Below are 19,516 nucleotides of genomic sequence, written 5' to 3'. Positions count from 1 at the left end.
GCGGGGCGGGGCGGGGCCCGGGGGCGGGGGCTGGGCTCACACTCGGCGCCCCGCACCCCAGCCTCCATGGGCGGGCCGGGTCGGGACCCCAGGACCCCCGAGTACCCCGCCCCCGGTCGACCCCTCTAGGGGCGGGGATTTGCTGCCGGGCCGCTGGGCCGCGGTGACAGATCTGGGTTACCGCGCGGGAGCGGCGGGCCGCCCTGGAAACGCTTCCCACCCCGAGGACGCCTAGGCCGGCGGCCAGGGAGGGGCCGGGCGCTTGGCGATTGGCTCCCTCGCCCACCTGCGTCCTGCCCGCAGACCCCAACCGGGATCGGAGACCGCTGCCGGAGCGCCGGTCTGGGCTAAACCGCATCTTCAGTCCTCCCGGGTCTGATCCCCCCAGCACCCCTGAGCCGGCTGCACCAGCCCATTGCACAGATGTGAAATCCGAAGCAGAGAAGGAGACGCGGGGCCAATTTGGGCACCCACGACCGCCCGAAAGCCCGGGCCCTTCCTCACCAGCCTCTCCCAGCATCTGGTCGAGCTTTACTTTTCTACAGAAGGCGGCGCCACGCCAACGCCCTGGCGAGCTCCCAGCACCCGCCTGGCGGGCTTCGGAGAAACGGAGAGAAATGGGAGTAGTCTGGGCCTCGGGGAGCTCTGGGGGTGCTCTAACACTGCTCGCTGGATGCGCGGGTTTGGCACACTCCTCCGCAGCCAGAAAGGACCCTCCCGGAGGCTTACTCGGTCACACACACAACTGCTAGTCATCCGTTTAGTGTTCCGCAGTCGGAACAGGTGCGGCGGGGGCAGAGTGCTGCGTAGTCAGGGTCCCTGCCCTCAGCGAGCCTATAGTCTGCTGTACCCACAGTAAGAGTTGTCATCTCTTTCCAGCCCTCTACCCGCATGCGCGCGCGCACACAGACACACATGGTGACTACTCCCCCACAATCCTGTTATAGGACATAGACCCACCCTAAAGGACTTCTCCAGGCTTCCCTGGCGACTCAGGCAGTAAAGAATTTGCCTGCAATGCAGGAGACTCAGGTTCAGTCCCTGGGTGGGGAAGAGCCCCTGGAGAAGGGAGTGGCTACCCACTCCAGTATTCTTGCCTGGAGAATTCCATGGACAGAGGGGGCTACATTCCGTGGGATCACAAAGAGTCGGACACGGCTGAGTGACTAACACACACACACGAAGTCCTGCTCACATCACATTCTACACGTGCAGGTGCACCCACAAATTCCCAGCCCACCCCAACCCCATCTCTACATGTGTATGTGTGCACATCACCCCCCCCCCCAGAAAACAACTAAAGAGTGGCCGCGGCACCCATCACGCGCGTGTCCACTAATAAACACACATGCGTACAGAGAGCTGCCCCATCCCTACACATGCATGTGCATGTGCTAGTACGTTCACACACAAAGAACACCCCTCTCCACCTCCACACAAGTTGGTGAACGTGCCCACAGAGCTGACCGTCCCCTCATCCCATCCCTGCGCACACACACACACATGCACACACACACACACATGCACGTGCACGGAAGTATCCACTGACATCTCATCCCTATACATGTGTGTCCCCCTGCACACCCGCACACACACAGGCACACACGCATGCGCACTGACTGTATATAGGCAACTGGGGAAGAGCTTCAGCCTCCAGCCCTGCTCCTATTTAAAGAGAAGCATTGCTGGAAAAGGAACAAAAGCAAAGCTGGCTATAAATAGCCACCTCCCTCCCCGCTTTTCCTGCCCTCCGGCCTGACGGCCTTGCCTCTCCTCTCCTGCCTGGGCCCAGAGCAGCCAGGGCAGGACTGTCCCCAGGGGTGGGCACGGGGGCCCTCAAGGCCCAGTGGCCAAGCACAGAGCACTAGGGCCCGCCAGGGGCTCTGGGCCTATGTGGGTGCAAGAGCTCGCAGCCTGCCACCTGCAGCCAGCCCTGCGTGCATGTGCCCGGCTCAGAGGGAGGGAGGCCCACTTGGGCCTGGCGGGGCTGCTGCCTCAGCAAAACTGCAAAGGCTGGCAGCTGCAGGGGAGGAAGGCGGGGCTGCTGAGGAAGGCCACAGCTGCCCCTGCCCAGGCCCTCCCTTCCCGCCCAGGCCAGATCTTCCTGGGGTTGATTCCTGGTTTGGTACCTGGGCCCAGAGTCAGGGATACTGGGTGCCCTCTCAGAAGTCACATGCGCTGGAGGAAAGGTTGGCAGGACCAGAATGGGGGATGGGATGCAAGTCCTACTTGGAGTTCCAGTTCTATTTCCTCTGATCCACCAGCCTTAGGCAAGGCTCCTAACCACACCACCCAGCCTCAGTTTTAACCCCCTCTTCTTGGGGTTCTAGAAGTGATGCATGAAAAACCACTGTGCCTAGCAGGCCCTTGGAAACTGGAAAGCCACTAGGATGGGGGAGATTACAGACTGCTCTCTTCAAGAAACTGCCTGCAATGCAGGAGACCACGGTTCGATCCCTGGGTCGGGAAGATCCCCTGGAGAAGGGAATGGCGACCCACTCCCGTATTCTTGCCTGGAGAATTCCAGGGACAGAGGAGCCTGTCCTGTCGGGCTATACAGTCCATGGGTTCTCAAAGAATCGGACACAACTGAGTAACTAACACTTGCTTTTTAACACTTTCTGTGTCGGAGAAGAACTGGATGAAAATAATAATTTTGTTTTGTATTTGCCATGTGCTAGGCACTGGGCTATCTTTATTTTATTCCGTCCTCTGTGAGGTAGGTACTATTTATTCCCATTTTACAGATGGAGAAACTGAGGCTCAGGGGCTCACTCTAAGGTCACACAGGACTGTAAACCACAAAGCCAGGTCACAAAGCCAAGCTGGAAAAGATACTGAAGCTCTCTGTTCTATGTTTTATACTGTGGGGGACTGGGGAACCCTGGTTCTCAGGTTAGCCCCTCCTCAGAGACCAGTGGAAAGGTGGGCTGGGCTGGGCTGCCTGAAGCTGGAACTGAATGGGCCGCAGGGAGGGAGCTGGTGTGACCCTTAGCTCCTGAGGCCCCCACCAGGGTCTTGCAGCATGAGCCCGCCTCCTGCTCACCCCTCCTGTCCCCTGAGGGGCTTTTCTCCACCAACCCTGGGGGAGGGGGCGGGAGGAGAAGGAGAAGAGCTCAGGCAGACCTACTTTCAAGGCTTTAATCCTTTTTGCTTAAAGGATTTTTTTTTTTGCTTGGGGAAGACTTGGTCTGATCAGAGGAGAGACGCAGGGAGCTGACAAGCTGCGGAGGATGGGGGGGGGGGGTGAGGAGAAAGAAATACATATTTATTACCCTCAATTATTAAAAAATAGATAGTACCAGATCTTAGGTCCTGGCAGACACTGCAGTGGCATTTGTGCAAGGACTATTTTCTTTCCCTTTTCTTTCTCTTTTTCTTTTTTGGTTATTTCTGTTGAAATTGTAATGCTTGTAATGTGGCGAGCTTGTTAGTTAAAAAAAAAAAAAAGAAAACTCCCTGGCCAGTTCCCAGTGGGTTAGGAAGAGCCCCCAAGTACTGGGAGGAGCCGGACAGACCCCTTCTCAGTGGAGGAGAGGGTGTGGACGAGAAAGATCTGCGCCCTCATTTGGGGCTGCAGGGGCTGGGCCCAGGCAAGCATGTGTCCCCAGCTGTTCTCCACTCCCTTCCCGCCCCCTACTCTCCCAGGCAAACTCTCCACCAATTCAGCCCCCACTCCCGCCCCTTCCCTCATTGCTGCTCTTTTCGAGGGAGTGGAGAGAGAGAGAGAAATCGATTCTGCTTCTTCTGTGAAGGAGGCGACAGCTCTTGCCCGAGGCTTCTGAGTGCTTTGCCCATGGGTACTGCCAGCTCCCCAGACACACCCTTCTCTCACCAGGGCCGAATCAGCCTTTTGAATCAGCCTGTTGAAAAGGGGGCAAGGGGCAGATCACCAGCTGGGTGCAAAGATGCCAGGCATCTGTAGGGCAAACTGAGGCCTGATCCCCCAGGCAGGTATACACCCCTAGCCTCTTTTGTTGCGGATTTCACATCAGGGCCAGAAGGGGCCCTAAACAGAGAGAAAAAAGAGTAAATAAAGAGGGAGAGGAGAAGGGGATCTACAATGAGGAAAAAGACTAAGAGGTAAAGCCACTGGCAAGCGGACCATGACATTCATTTCGGTACTTGAAGACTCGCAGAGCCTGGCCTCGATACAGGACTGTTGGCCAACAGATGGAGCTGATGAAGACCAAAGAGCAGCAACATCTCATGAGGACTTGCTACCTGCTGGGAAGGCCCTTTCCTCCTACCTTGTCATGAATTCTCAGAACACCGAGAGGCAGCTGGCATTAGCCCCACTTTTCAGATGAAGAAATCGAGGCCCAGCGAATTAAAAGCAACTGCCCAAGGTCAGGCAGCTGGTAAATGGCAGAGCAGGGCCCTGGTTCCTGCCCGTCTGGCTCCACAGCCTCAGCTCCCAGCTACTCAGCTCGATATACAAAGACAGCAGGCAAATGTGAGCAGACCAGGGATACTTTTGAGAAGCAGCAGGCAAGAAGACTCTTTCCTTTCTGATCAGGGAGAACCTGCTTTGGGGGGAAGGAAGAAGGAGCTGAGGAGAAGTCAGGGCTGTGAGCCGGTGGCTGGTGGATGATGTCCCAGTTTTCTGGGGAGGCTTTCAACCTCTTCTTACTTTCCTGAGCCAGCAAAAACCACATGGGGATGCTTTGCAAAGCCCTGCCCCCTGCACTGCCTTATGGGGCTCCTCCCAGACTCTAGGCAGAGGGGACAGAGAGTTGAGGACATGGCCAGTCTTCCCCAAACGAGGTGACCCATCCCTGAGACTCCTCCCCCCGCCAGGGCTGGCCTGTGTCATTTTGTCCACTCACGCGGACTCAGCCCTGGACACAGAGAGGCAAAGCTTCAAAGGGCGGTCAGTTCTGGCCCACAGAAAGGAGGGCACAGGGTTACCATTCATGCTACTCATACTCCGGCTGCATTGGTTGAACGCCCATTCTGGGTCATAGTAAAGTGCCACGGACTTCATCAGCATCATCTCACGTAAGCTTCACAACCCTCCAAGACAGGTACTCTTAGTAGCCTGGTTTTACAGATGGAATAAGTCAAGCTCAGAGAAATAAGGTCATTCCCAGGACTTGAACTTGGGTCTGACCAGATCCCACAAGCTTGATCCCTGCTTGGAGGTAAAGGGCTCGATTGCTGACCCCTGGACTGAGCTCTCCCCACCAGACTTTCAGAAGCAAGCCTCCAGCGAGCGAGGACAGCCACTAGCATAGCTGGAGAGGTCACCAACGAGGGCTCCTCTGAAATAGAGGTACCATAGAGGAAAGGCTGGGTCTAGGGCTCCTGGACAGATGAGGGACGTGGAACCAACCTTACCAGCCAGTATGCCGTGGACAAGCTATGGGACACAGCAACCTGATGCTGTGTGACGCTGGGCAAACCACCAGGGCTCTCTGGGCGTCGGTGTTTCTGAGTTATAAGGTCTCTTCTAGCACCAAAGAACCTGCAAATCTATAAAAATCGCACCAATTCCCTGGTCCAGATCGGAAGCTAGGGACCTACCCTTTCACATGTTCCACCCTCAGGAGTTTTTGGTGCCACAAGCCACCCCAAGTGCAAGGAAAGCCAATGCCCTCTATTCATCTTCCCCTCTGATGTGCTCACAGCCCCCTTCACTGGAGACCTGTGCCATGTCCACGGCCTCAACACACTCACACACACACACACACACACACACACACACACACACACACCCTCCTCTGCGAACAACCAAAAGACTTAGGGTCTGGCTGTCTTCTGCTTGGGGGAGTGTCAAGCCCGCCTACCTAAGGGACATTACTGACCTCCCAGGATGGCTTCCCTAGGAAGCCCTTGACCTTTCACCCTTCTCTCCTTTTCCTGCCCCAGAAGCCCACACAGCACGTGGACCAAGGCATATATAAAGATGTAGGCTGTGGCATGGTCTCTAACAGCAAAAAGCAGCAAACAGCCTCCACACACAAGTCAGAGGATGGGCAGTCAGATGAGGCACCTTCTGCAGCCATTCAACAGAAAGGCGTTTGAGAACTACTGTTAATTCATCAAGACGGGGCACATTTCATGCGATAGACGGAAGGATGCACCAAACAGCCTGGGAGGGGTAAGTGTTCCCACACTTTGGGTTGTGGGCTTACAGTCATTTTCTTCTTTTTGCCAATCTGTGGCTTTCCAGTGTTTTCTGCCATGTGTCCACATTAGTTGCGAAGTTCAAAAATGTTCTCTCTGGAGAGAGAAGTTTGGTGTATAAATGAGGCAGCAGGTGAAAAAGATAAGACTTTACAGAAAACTAAGTTCTGTGTAAAAGGCAAGGTCTTATGGGACCTGACCTCGGACCCCGTTAGGAGCCAAGGAGGAGCGGTGTCTGACCTCAGTGGGAAGAGGGAGCCCGAGACCCACCACTCCTCCTCCCCATCTGCCATAGCTGTCTCTTTGGTCTGGGGTTTTGGCTCCTTCCCCTTGGCCAAGTGACTGATGGGCTTGGGCTGACCCTGAAGCGCTGGTCCTATCCCAAGGAACCTGAGACTATTCCACGGGCTCATCTCAGAAAGTGTGCCCTGCTCACAGCTCCAGCCCGCAAGGCAGCAGGTATTGTGTTAAGCACACTCCTGCCTCAGGCCTTTGGCTTGCTGCTTTCCTCCATCTCGAGAGGTTTTCCCAAGCAGAAGCAGCTTTGGTAGTGAAAGAGAGCCCTCCCTCACTTCCCTTAGGCTTCTGTTCAAATGTCACTTTATCAGAAAGACTTCTCAGCCACTCTCTGTTCTTCTGGTCACCCTCTGTTCTTTAATGAACCCTCTGTTACTTTTCTTTTTCTAAACACCTACGCCCACCTAACAGAATATAGTTGGTTGGTGGTTTTGTTGTTGAGTGTTTTTTTCCCACTTATTTTACTTATTTTTTGACTGTGCTGGGTCCTCGTTGCTGCATGTGGGCTTTCTCTGATTACGGTGAGTGGTGGTTTCTCTTGCTGCAGAGCATGGACTCTAGGGTGCATGGGCTCAGTAGTTGAAGCTCGCATACTCAGTCGTTGTGCACTTTGCCTACAAAGGTCCACATATAGTCAAAGCTATGGCTTTTCCAGTATTCATATATGAGATATGAGAGCTGGACAATAAAAAAAGGTTGAGCACTGAAGAATTGATACCTTCAAACTGCGGTGATGGAGAAGATTCTTGAGAGTCCCTTGGATAGCAAGGAGGTCAAACCAGTCAATCCCAAAGGAAATAAACCCTGAATATTCACTGGAAAGACTGATTCTGAAACTGAAGCTCCAATATGTTGGTCACCTGATGCGAAGAGTTGACTCACTGGAAAAGATCCTGATGCTGGGAAAGACTGAAGGCAAGAGAAGGGGATGACAAAGGCTGAGATGGTTGGATGGCATCACTGACTCAATGGACATGAGTTTGAGTAAACTCTGGGAGATTGTGAAGGACAGGGAAGCCTGGTGTGCTGCAGTCCACGGGGTCGCAAAGAGTCGGACAGGACTGAGCAACTGAACAACTGAACAACAACAACAACAACGGTTTAGTTTCTCCAAGGCATGTGGGATCTTCCCAGACCAGAGGTCGAGCCCTGAGTCCCCTGTGTGGCCAGGCAGATTCTTAACCACTGGGCCACCAGGGAAGTCCTGGTTGATTGTTTATTGTCTGTTCTCCCCACTAGAATGGAAGTTTCATGAGAACAGTGGACTTGGTTTTTGTTCACTGCTTCATCCTCAGGGCCAGGCGAGCAGAAGGCAGGCACTCAATAAATGTTTAATGTTTGTCAAACGGAGGGAGCTCTCCCATACCTCTCTTGGTTGACAGGATAAAAGGTGTTCAGCTCATCAATAGACAGATAATCCATGGGTGACCACAATCTATAACATGGTCTGACATGGAAAACGTGGCTGGCTCAGCTGGGGTCTTCCTTCTGGGAAATAAAGCTGAGAATACCAATAGGAATTCCCTAGTGGGCCAGTGGTTAGGATTCAACACTTCCATTGCTGGGGGCAGGGGTTCAATCCCTGGTGGGAGAACTAAGATTCTTCATGCTGCGTGGCATGGCCTAAATAAATAAATAAAGCCGAGAATACCAAGGATGTGGGGGAATTAAGTGGTGGGAGGAGGCGGGTGAAAGGCCATCTTGAAGAGTAAGCAGCCCAGAGACTTCCCTGGTGGTCCAGCGGCTAAGACTTTGTGCTCCCAATGTTGGGGGCCTGGGTTCGATCCCTGGTTGGGGAACTAGATCCCACAGCTACAGCTAAAAGATTGCACATGCTGCAATGAAGATCAAAGATTCCATGTGTCACAACTAAGCCAAATAAGTAAATTTTTAAAAAAGAAGAGGAGGAAGAAGCCACCCTGGGTGGCCATATTGGGCTTTATGAGAGATGAAAAGTTATGAGTGTAGACAGTGGGGTCGGGGCAGTAACAGCTGGCTTGGGTGGAAGAAGAGTCCATGAGGGGGATCATAGAGAGGCTGCTCCTTCCTGGAGGGACCCCCTTTCATGGAGGCTTCTGGAGTCCAGGCCATGCATCTCTTTGCAATAATTCCCCATTTCAGTGTGCTATCTTGAATCACTGTAATCGCATTTGTTCACTGAAGGCAGAAATACCAGCCCACCAGGGGCAGTGGGCCAATTACAGAGAGATGATAACCACTGCTACCTCGAGGCAGCCCCAGGGCCAATTGCCGCCCCACAGTTTGGTGGTGCAGGTCCCCCTTGGGCTGGAGTGTTCTCCTGAACGTGGCCCCGTGAACTGTCCCAGCCTTTCTCCCCTGCTCAGAGATTCGGTATCAACCACAGGCTTGGGCAGCAACCCGGGAGCCCTCCCTGCAAGGAGAGGAAGTGGTTCAAAGTAAAAGTCATTTTCACAGACGGGAGAGAAGGCAAAAGAGGCAGCATGTTCTCACCCCAGGCACCATCTGAGCTCAGCTTGGCCTAGCAATTTTATCTCCTCATGTTCGGTCCAGCCTCATTTAAACATTTCAGATCTCTGAAGCCCAGAATGTCCACGAGAGGTTTTTCATTTGCCACGGAATCAATAGTGCAAATGTTGTTCCATACAAACCTGCCAAGTCCAGCCCTAAAGTTTTCTGAGTGAGAGTGCAGCCTCTTCCCCCAGCGCAGCTCTTGCCCTGCTGGAAGTCCTCTGTGGCCCGGTTGCCCAGTCTTTCTTTGCCTGTTAGCTTCCTCCTCCTGTAGAGGAGCGGAGCAGGGCTGGAGTGAGGCAGCAACAGCCCTGGGCCCTGACGAGCTCAGTGGCCACTCTGCACCTCAGTATTCTCATCTGTAACTTGGGGCTAATACTACCTGCCTTTTCTACTCTTAATGAAGCATTGGACAGAGAAAATTGTGAGACACCTTTCTCCACCCTCCTCACTAAAAAAAATAATAATATTAGGGCTTCCCTGGTGGCTCAGTGATAAACAGCCCACCTGCCAATGCGGGAGCTACAGGTTCGATCCCTGATCCAGGAGGATCCAACATACTGAGGGGCAGCTAGGCCCACCCAGGCGCCACAGCTACTGGGCCTGTGTTCAAGAGCCTGGGGGCCACAACTGAGCCCATGTGCTGCAACTACTGAAGCCCTTGCTCCCTAGAGTCTGCGCTTCACAACAAAAGAAGCCACCGCAGTGAGAAGCCCATGCACCGAAACTAGAGTAGCCCCCACTGACCGCAACTAGAGAAAAGCCTGTGCAGCAACGAAGACCCAGCACAGCCAAAAATAAATAAATAAACATTAACATTAAAAAAATTAATAGAAAGAAAAAAGGAAAGAAAAAATATCTTCTCCTAGTTCCTGATACGAAGTTTTCTTTTCTTTTCTTTTTTTTTTTAAGCCCTAAGTTATCATGATTTAATTTTTCTTGCAGTTACAGAGCAATTTAAAAATTGGGTTTCGATACTAGGTTCCTTGTGTTCCAACGTACGTGTACAGTCATTCAATCAACATTGCTAGTCAACTCATAAAGACACGACATTAGTTATTGATTCAACACTGTTTACCCAATGTCATACTCGTGCTACATTTTATTTTCTGCAGGATGCTGTACTAAGTCGGGTCCTGGTAGGAAAAACAGAGCACTGTCAGACTGAGTAATTTGATGAGTACATCATGATGATGAGAACAGGGGTGTGTGTGCTGTGTGCTTAAGCTCAGTCGTGTCCAGCTCTTTGTGACCCCATGGACTGTAGCCCACCAGGCTCCTCTGTCCCTGGGGATTCTCCAGGCCAGAATACTAGAGTCGGTTGTCATGCCCTCCTCCAGGGGATCCTCCCAACCCAGGGATCGAATCCAGATCTCCTGCATTGCAGGCAAATTCTTCACCACTGAGGCAGCAGGGAAGCCCCAGGAAACCCTAATAGACAGTGTCTTTTTCAGCCCCCTCCCTTCTCCCATGGCACCCCCTCCCCTAACCCCAGCTATCCCATCCCTCCAACCCTCCATCCCTGGGGCTGAGTGAGGGGAGGGAGCTCTTACTGAGCTTGGCGACAGAGCTGCTGGGAGAACTTTCACTGGTTCAGCACAAACCAGACTGACATCCAACTGCCAGAACCTGCATTCCTTTGCCTGAGGGCCTTCTCTAGCAGAGAAACTTTCTTTGCTCCCTTCAGGGTAACAACACTCACCCATTGAGGGACTGGAGTTGTGTATAAACACCCAGCTCCCTCTCCTTGGGGTGAAATAACTTTGAGGTGCATATTCTAGACTGTATCTGAAATTCCCCAGTGGGTCTGAGTTCAGGGAGAGGTGGGGTGAGGTGAGGGGGTCATTCGTGGGTTCAGTTCTCTGACTGATGGTACCTGCAAGGATGATGGTGCAGATGCTGAAATGGGAGAAATGGGGAAGGGGTGAGGGTGCTCAGAGCTCAGACAACACACCTGCTATTGACTTCTTCCCTTCTGTCTCACTTCTCCACTCATCTCCGAGTGTTCCCTAGGATCCTTCCCAAATAGAGACTTGCGCTTGAACCCTTGTCTCAGGCTGTACTTCTGGGAGAAATTTTGGGCGACCTGTGATGGAGGGACACAGAGAGTCCATCGTGACCCACCCATCAGTTGAACTCGGCTGGAAGCTCATGGCTGAAGTTCAACAAAACAAGCTCCCAGGACAGACAGCACGTGAAGAAGAGTGGAGGGCAGATCTGGAGGGGTCGGGGGAGGGGGTAAAGAGGAAGCTGTTTCCTCATGGAACTTGCCATCCAGTGGGGAAGGCTAATGATATAAAGATAATTGCAATAAAATAGACTGAGTACTGTGATCGGGAGTACAGGGAACAGTGGGCTACCAAGGACCACCCCCCTAGCCCAGGTACATTTTCCCAGCGGAAGGGATGTGTACACTGAATCCTGAAGGATGAGCGTGAAGGGGAAGAAGGCAGCAGAGGGTGTTCTGTGCAGCAGGGGGTGCTTGTGCAAATCTTTAGAGATGAGACAGAGAGAGAACAATTCCTTCGGGGGATTGAAAGAAGGTCATTAGACCTGGACCTCAGAGTTCAAAGTGGGGAGTGGGGAGAGGAGAGTTTAGTGGGGCTGTTGCTGGGACAAGAGAGGAGCACCTGACCGCCAATGCAAGGAATCACTGAAGGTTTTTAAACAAGGGAAGGACAAGATCTGTGGCACTGCAGACTCTGACCACCATGTGCAGGCTGGATGGGGTGAAGGCAGGAGTAGGGGCAGGGGAGCTGTTGGTGTGGTCCGGGAGAGGATGGTGGCAAAGGCTAGGGTGGAAGCAGGGAAGGGAGGTGTGAAGGATGCTGAGGGAGAAGGGGCATCACTGCTCGATGGACTCGTGGGGAGAGGTGGGGTTAGGTGAGGGGCTCATCCGTGGGTCCAGTTCTCCGACTGATGGTACCTGCCAGGATGGTGGTGTAGATGCTGAAATGGGAGAAATGGGGAAGAAGTAAGGGTGCTCAGAGCTCAGGGTTGAAGTAGGAGCATCGTTTCACACATGCCAGGTTTGAGGGGCCTGTGCGGATGCCAGTGGAGACATCTGGGGGTGGGGGATCAGCTGGAAGGATGGCCCTGGAGGTCAGAAGTAACATCTTAGCTCTCGATAAGATGTGGAAGGGAAGCAGTCAGTAAATGAACCCTGCAGCTGTAGACAAGCTGACATCCCCAGGGCTGAGCTGACACCCCCAGAAGGCAGGCCCAGGGCAATGCCCCCAGGGGGCACCGCACTGGAAGGATGGCAGGAGGTAGTGAAGCCGGCAAGCAAGGCTGAGAAGGAGCAGCCACAGAAGCAGTAGAAAGACCAGGGGAGCCGCCATGGGGGAAGTCGAGGGAAACTATGGCCAACAGAGTCAAGGGCCGCCAGGTCAGGTGAGATGAGGAGAGTGTCCGGTAGGGTCAGAATCAGGTCAGAGGGGCAGCAGAGGCGTGACCACTGAATCTCTTCTCCTTGAGGGGTGAGCAGTAGGCAAGGGCAAGCGGATTCCAAGTGCAGACAGCTTCTCCCAGCGAGCTAAGTGGTCACAAGGGGTCCAAGTCCCGCTGCACGGGAGCGAGCTCCAACCCAGGCCTGTGGGCTGTGCGGTGTCCTCTGGGTCCGCGCACAGCACACGACACAGCCAGTGGCCTTCTGGCCTGAACTGCTCGCTAGGGGGGGACCACAGGGGGCTCCCCAGCCCCCAAACTGGAGGAGCTTCCAGGGCAGCACTAAGGCCAGAGGAGGAGGCCCCTTGAGCCAGGTATCACCAGGGCCACCTGTGCTCTCTGCTTTATATTCTGGGCTCTGACACTGGACATCATTTGAAGAAACTCTCCTACTGCCAAAAAACATTTGCCAAACCATCAACCTAGTTATATGACAGATGGGGAAACTGAGGCTCAGCATCTGGGGTCCTAGTGAGTCAGTCACAGTGGCGGAAGCACATGCAGCCCCGGGGCTCCAAGTTTGGGATCCTGTCCACAGCCCCAGAGTCCACAGCGAGAAAAGGGCCTTGGCCAGGCCAGAACCAGGATTGTGAAAGGCTGCTGCTACCGGTGGAGCCTGGCAGCCAGTGAAGACAGAGACAGACAGCAGAGTAAACACCACGTGGCGGGCTGCCCTGCAGCACAGGCCGCGGATGTGGCCGGCGTGCCAGCCAGCAGGCTGCCAGTCCGTGACCACAGCCCTCTCCCCGTACCCAGCCTGCCCCGGCTGCCCCACGCTGGCCACGGAGTGACCGACCCCGGCCTGTCTCTCCCAAAGCCCCCCGCGCCGCCTGCTCCTTCCTCCTCTCAGCCTGCTCAGACAAGGCCATGAATAGAACATTAAAGGTAAAACCTTCTAAAAGAAAAAGCAGTTCCCTGGTAGGAGTCGCCTCATGAAATGTCAAAAGCAGAGCAAGGCTTCCTGCCTTGTGTGATCCTCACTAATGGAGGCACCTTAGCCTCCGTATCCCCATCATCCAATCGCCCTATAAATAAATCATCCTAAGAAGAATGCCAATTTTCCCCCTAGGGCCTCATGAATCTCTGCATAAAAGCCCCCTTCATGATGCACGCATTGGTTCAGGTGCCCAGAGAGAGAGATGGCGAACCCTGCTTCCAACAATTTCAGAGGCAGTAGCAACTCTCATGCCACCTCCATGGGCTGAGAGTTGGGAACTCTGCTTTCCTCCTGACTCGGGGAAGAATTTTTTGCTCCATTTCCTGCAAATCCACCCCAACCACAGAGCCACTGCCCTGTGCAATCAGCCCAGGGAGCTACCAGGAGGCCTCATCTCTGAGGGTTGCAGTGCTTTGTCCCTTGGCAGACATATGATGACAAGTCGTGCCCACCCCCCTGCGTGGGTGGGCGAGCCACGTACCCACTGGAGCTCTGTTCCTGACATGTGGCATGCACAGTGCTGGCCCGCCCGCCCACTCCCAGGGTGCCCCCATCTGAGTGGCTCACCAGTCACTCATGTTGCCAGTGGTCCCGGCGGTGGGAGTGCCAACCTAGGTGCCCGGGAAGCTCAGCTCTGCCACCGGGGATCTCTGGCAAGCACTCCGTGAACCTGTTGCACGCTTGCCAGGTATGGTTCTGCATGCGCACACACACAGCATTGTGCCAACTCTCTTGCTGGGTGGGCCTGGAGGCCTCTGCAGCACCTCTTCTGAATCACCTAGCAGGGGATGTTTGCAGGTTTGAATCCCAACTTCACCAACTGATTAGACCGTAATCACAGGTTCTGAAGCACCCTACTGAATCTGTTAGCTCTGACACCCCGTCCTGCCCCACCAAGGAGAGGGGCGCTCCTCCTTGAGAGGAGGGAATGTGCTCTTCTGCGCCCAAGATGAGATTCACTAGACTCTCCGCCTTCTCTTTTCTTTTCCAAACTGCAGGAAGAATGGGTCTCTCAGGTACACATCCTTGGCTGGAAGTGGGCAGGAGAAAACCTGCGTGGAGGACCCGCAGTTACCGCCCAGCTGACCGGCCAGGGCTGGGCCATGGGAACTCTCCAGAGGAGGGGGGGCAGGTGGAGGGACCCCCTCCCCTCATCCAGCCTGCCAAATGCCACCTCCTGGGGTTATTACTCCCCAGTCACCAACTAGTCTGGGGTATGACTGTGTTAGTTGCCCCACCAGGACAGCCTGGAAGGGGAGCCGTGGAGAGCAACACATGCAGAGTGCCCAGCCCCCTAATAAGCCAGGGCCCTGCCTTCCTGAAGGGCCTGAGAGTGGGCAGGGTGCTTCATTGTCTGATCTCTGTCTGCAATGAAGACAGCAGTGCAGGAAGCAGCAGGGGAGAGAAGGGTAGGGGGACAGAGTAGGAGGACAATTGAGAGAGGGGTTCGGGGTGTCAGGAGCCCCAAGTCCTAACCAGAGACGTTCCTGGAGGAACACCAGAAGAAGAGTGCACGGGAACTACCAGGGAACGCTGTAATGAGACATGAGTGATTCAGATTCGGCAGTGCCCGGCACCTCGCAAAACAAATGTCACATAAATCAAGGCAGATGGGCATGTGAGGCGGTGGCGCTGAGAGGCTAAGAGAGCCAGGCAAAGAGCGTGGTGGCCGACAGACCTGGGGTGGCATCCTGACTCTGTGCCAAGGGGATCACCCAGACTCAGGGAGTTCATTTGGTCTGCGCCTCGGTTTCCTTATCTGCATGGCAGGGACGGGCACAGACTGATCTCGAAGGGTGGTTGTGGAGACTGCCTGAGGCTAGGCACGGAGTCCATTTAGCTTGGCCCGTCACTAATCATAAGCAACTATTGTTAGCATGTGGACAGGGACCAGTGGAATCGGATTCAAGGCAGGTGAGGAAGAACAGTCCATTCTCTGCTGCCCATTCCCTGCTCGCATCCATACCTCCTCCTAGCAGCCTTGGCCAGGCATGTTTGGACCACAGTGGCCTCCCCTTACTCCAGTGATGGACCCGAAGAGTCAACTGTACCTTTTCACCCCAGTTCAACGACATCCAAGGAGGTCCCTGTTTCTGGACCCCCCTCGCCTTGGAGTTGACGTCTTCCTAGGTGTTCGCTTGGGCTTCCCAGGTGGCACTAGTGGTAAAGAATTTGCCTGCCAATGCAGGAGATGCAAGAGACGTGGGTTTGACCCCTGGGTCAGGGAAGAGCCCCTGGAATAGGAAGTGGCAACCTGCTCTAGTATTTTTTTTTTTTCGCTCTAGTATTCTTGCCCGGAGAATCCCATGGATAGGGGAGCCTGGTGGGCTACAGTCCATGGAGCCACAGAGTTGGACATGACTGAGCATCTAAGCACACATGCGGCCTTCTCCCAAGCCTCAAGCAAGCCCTCCCCCTGGGGTGCCTGCATCACTCTTCTCTCAGACTCACTTCTACCCAGGTGGCCTGGCCAGTGCACCCTGAGGAAAGGGCCGCTTCCGGCATTCTGCATGGAGGTCCTGCCTTCTGCTGTCCCTGGAGGCTCTGTTCCCGTTTCGCCAGCTATTTTGCTTCCTCGGCCATCTGTTCCCTCCCTGTCATCTCCTCTCTGCTTTAACCTTAACCACTACTTCGCTGCAGATGGTACCAAACAGATCCGTTCTTGACATCCTTCAGCAGGCCTGCCCCCTCCTTCTCATCTCCAGAGTGAACTTCTGCTCTGTCCTTTCTCAGGCCCTGACTTCAAAGCTTGGAGTTGGACTCACCGCCCGACAAGCCTCCCTCCCGGATCCCATCTGCTGTCAACTCTGCCACAGGTCAGGGGGCAAAAACTCCTACCAGTCTCCCCTGTCTTTTCCATTTCGTAATGAGACTTCCTCGCTTCAGACTTGGCCGAGAACCTCTCCCCGTGTCAAGTCCACTGTCTGTTCTGGTTATTCACCTGGTCTCCTAAAACAGAGCCACTGAACCCTCCGGGGTGGTGGGGGTCGAGCTTAGCAGCCTGAGTCCGAGACCAGAAACTTGGGTTCATTCCTGCAGTACAGGAGTCAGTGTGTCCATGCTGGGAGTTTGGGTCCTGAACAGTTCCTCGGCAGCAGCTAGACCTGGAAACTGTGGTGAGGAGTTGGCGTCAGGTTGGCACGACAGGGGCGGAACCAAAACACATTTTCTACATTGTCTTAGCTCACAAACGGGGAGCATTGCATTTCTTTCCTTGCTTTTATTCTGGCACTGAAATGCCAGAAATGCATGCAAGGACTTTATTTAGCAACTCTGTCTCTTCTCTCTTGAGGTGACCTGGTGCTTCCTTAAAATTCCTCATCCTGGCTTCTCTTTGCTGGTGTAAGGACCAGGAACTTTGAGGGGAAAAGCAGTCCAGAAGCTCCCAATTAAGGAAACTGTGTTGGTGTCATTGGTTTCATTGGGCTGCTTTACTTGAATGGGACAGACTTGTGCTGGGAACTCCACTTCTGTACCTAGATTTGGGCTAAAAAGGCTTGTATCTCAGCCCTCTACACAGAGCTTTTGTAATTCCCCTCTTTACACTTTCTGTAGTGGGAAGGGGAATGTCTTGGCTGTCCGTGGAACACTCTCCACTTCCCTTCACCGCTGGGGCTAAGGAGGGCCACACATTAACAGTTCTAAGGGGAACCTGCTCATACCTGGACACATAAAGACTCTCTGATTCTCTAGGGGACCTCTGAATGCAAGTCAACCAAGCATCTGACAACCCCATAGTCCCTTCTTCCTCCTACTTTCCCTTCTTCCCACAAAGGAGACCCAATCCAGCCACCAGGCCAGCCCATCTGGCTATGGAAACCAAAAGAACAAAATGCATCTTACTGGGTTGCAGGCCTTAATCTAGTTCTTGCTGAATTATTCAGGGATGGCATTAACTTATAAATGAGTGTGTTTGACTGATTTTGTGGTTGATGTACACATAAATTCTAATGAAAGACAGCTACACGATTTTAAATTATTAATTAGACTGCCACTTAACAAAGCCTATTTGGCACTCTATTTCCTTGCTTAACAAGACAAAAACTTTAAGGAAAGGTTCTGTATTCACCCAGAGGCTGTTGATTTGCATTCTGTTTTTTATAGCTCTAAAAATGAAAACCATAGATCCTGACCTTAAGCAGGCCACTTCTGGCCAAGCAAAAACCCAGCAGGCCACTCTCCCTTCCTAGATGCTGCTGAGTGGCTCGGGGCCTCGCTTGCCCTGCCTGCCTCTCATCTCTGACCAGAGATTTGCTTTTTATATCCTGGTTCTGCCAGGCTAGGCTGGGAGATGGAAAAGCCAGCAGGGCAGCTGCTGAAGCCTTCAGCTAGCAGCGCGGTCAGCAGCAAGATTCACTGAGGACTGAGGCTGTTCTGATTCACAGAGGTGGGGCTGTAGCCAGGAGAGTCTTCATTAAGAGATGCAGGCAGCACCCCCGGGTCTTAAAATGTCCTGCCCAGGGACAACATCATATTAACTGTCATAGGACAACCGGAAATCAGAGACATGACCCTTGTGGTCCAATGCCTACTCTCACCTTCTTCCTCCTCTGGGGTTTCTCTGCATGTTAGGTAGGGCTCACGGTCCCCTCCTCTCCCAGGATCTAGGAAAGGCTACTCTTTCTTCATCTTTCAAACCCTTTTCCAAATCATAATTAAACTATGAAACTCCCCCCAGGGCCAGGACCCCACGTAGGGTTCTGCATCGACGGGCAGGGAAATTGCAACAAATACCTGAATCCATCCTATGACCTTTTTTTTTTTTCATCCTATGACATTTTTGCCAGGAGCCTTTGGGAACACTTGAGAAGCAGAAACTTCAATGGCCACCTCTCTTGCAACCAGCCCTAGGCAATCTTTGTCTCTGGGCACATACCTAGAATCCACACAGAGAATCTGAGTGCCCTGTGTTATGTGTGCACAAGAGAGACCAGTCCTGGTCACTAGGATCAGGGGCCAAGGGAGAGATTTGCCCAGACTAGGACCAAAATAAAAGCCCTTTGCCCACTCAATGGCCCAGAGCAGCAAAGAACCTCTCTGCTCTGCTTCCTTCCGGCCAATCCAGGTGAAAACCTCTTTGTTGGTAGAATCTCTCTCACCAACCAAGCTATGCAGGAAGGGAAAAATAGCCCAAGTGGCAAACACACGTGACTGCCAAGCCTCCAGTGGCCATCTCTTGGGCAGGCTAAGGAGCTTCCCGCTGGGGAGCAGGCCCCAGAATGCACTGGGTTCATCCCAAGCTGGGTCTCTGGCCAGCGAGGATGGGAGAAAAGGCTCTTGGAGGCTGCTCAAGCCTCCCTGGACACCTCAACCATATAAATAAAATGCGTGGGCTGCTTCATGGCTCATTTTTAACTGTAAACTGACAAAAGACCAAAAGGGAAATGAGATGTCAGCTGCTCTCTATTATCTCCATCACAGACCTGCAGCCCAGACATGGCGGCCTTCAGAACTACCCAGGAAGTCTTCCCCACTGGGGCAAGTTTGCAGGATCCAGGTCCAAGCCGCCCAGCTCTGTAAAAAAAGGCACCTTCTCTGTGCAGACATACTCTGGCTAGCACTGGCGGGTGCTGAAAAGACTTTTGGTCCCTTTCTAGCTGGGGAAAGGAACTGGAGTGGATCCTTGAAGTGGTGTCTCCAATCAGCCGCAGAGACTTCCCACCCACAGTGAAAGGCAGTCAGCGTTCCCCCACCCTGCACTGCACCGACCCACGTGGAGGATACAGGTCACACAAGTTGGTGGCTATTCACACAGTGGGGCGACCCAGATTCATCGGACGGCCTGAGCTAGGTGGGACCACCACACAGCCTTTAGGGCTTCCAGCGCAGACGTGGTTTCTTCACGCACCTGTCCCACCAGCTTATGGGGTCTCTTCCATCACCCCCACATCTGCTCCTCTCCGCCCATCCCTGGGCTTCGCTTCCCCCTCCTCCCGTCACCTCCCCTTGCCCATTTTCTCCTTTCCCATCCTACTGTGAGGTCAGAATTCCGTGCTTACGACACCTCGGTCTGTTGCCATGGAAACAAGGGCGGATTAAGGCTGGAGCGCGGAGCTCAGGGATCAGGCCCCTCCGCTACCTGAGGTCCCACCTCAGCCGGCTCCCGCAGGGCCCGGGCAGCCAGCCGCAGGCGCGGCTGGTCGGTCGGCCCGGGCCAAGGACGAGGGGGTCCCGGCGGGGCGCCGCAGCCCGCCCGGACATGGGAGGTGAGAGAGG

General features: G+C 53.9%; 1 protein-coding gene across 1 annotated transcript in view; it reads right to left on the bottom strand.

The window, feature by feature from the left end:
* Positions 1-19,516, bottom strand: part of RTN4RL1 (reticulon 4 receptor like 1) — a 72,788-nt gene that overhangs the window by 51,876 nt on the left and 1,396 nt on the right. The gene's annotated exons all lie outside the window — the stretch shown is intronic.

The sequence above is a fragment of the Muntiacus reevesi genome, chromosome 18 (assembly GCF_963930625.1).
Source record: "Muntiacus reevesi chromosome 18, mMunRee1.1, whole genome shotgun sequence".
NCBI classification, from domain to species: Eukaryota; Metazoa; Chordata; class Mammalia; order Artiodactyla; family Cervidae; genus Muntiacus; species Muntiacus reevesi.
This window is presented reverse-complemented; position numbering and strand designations above follow the sequence as displayed.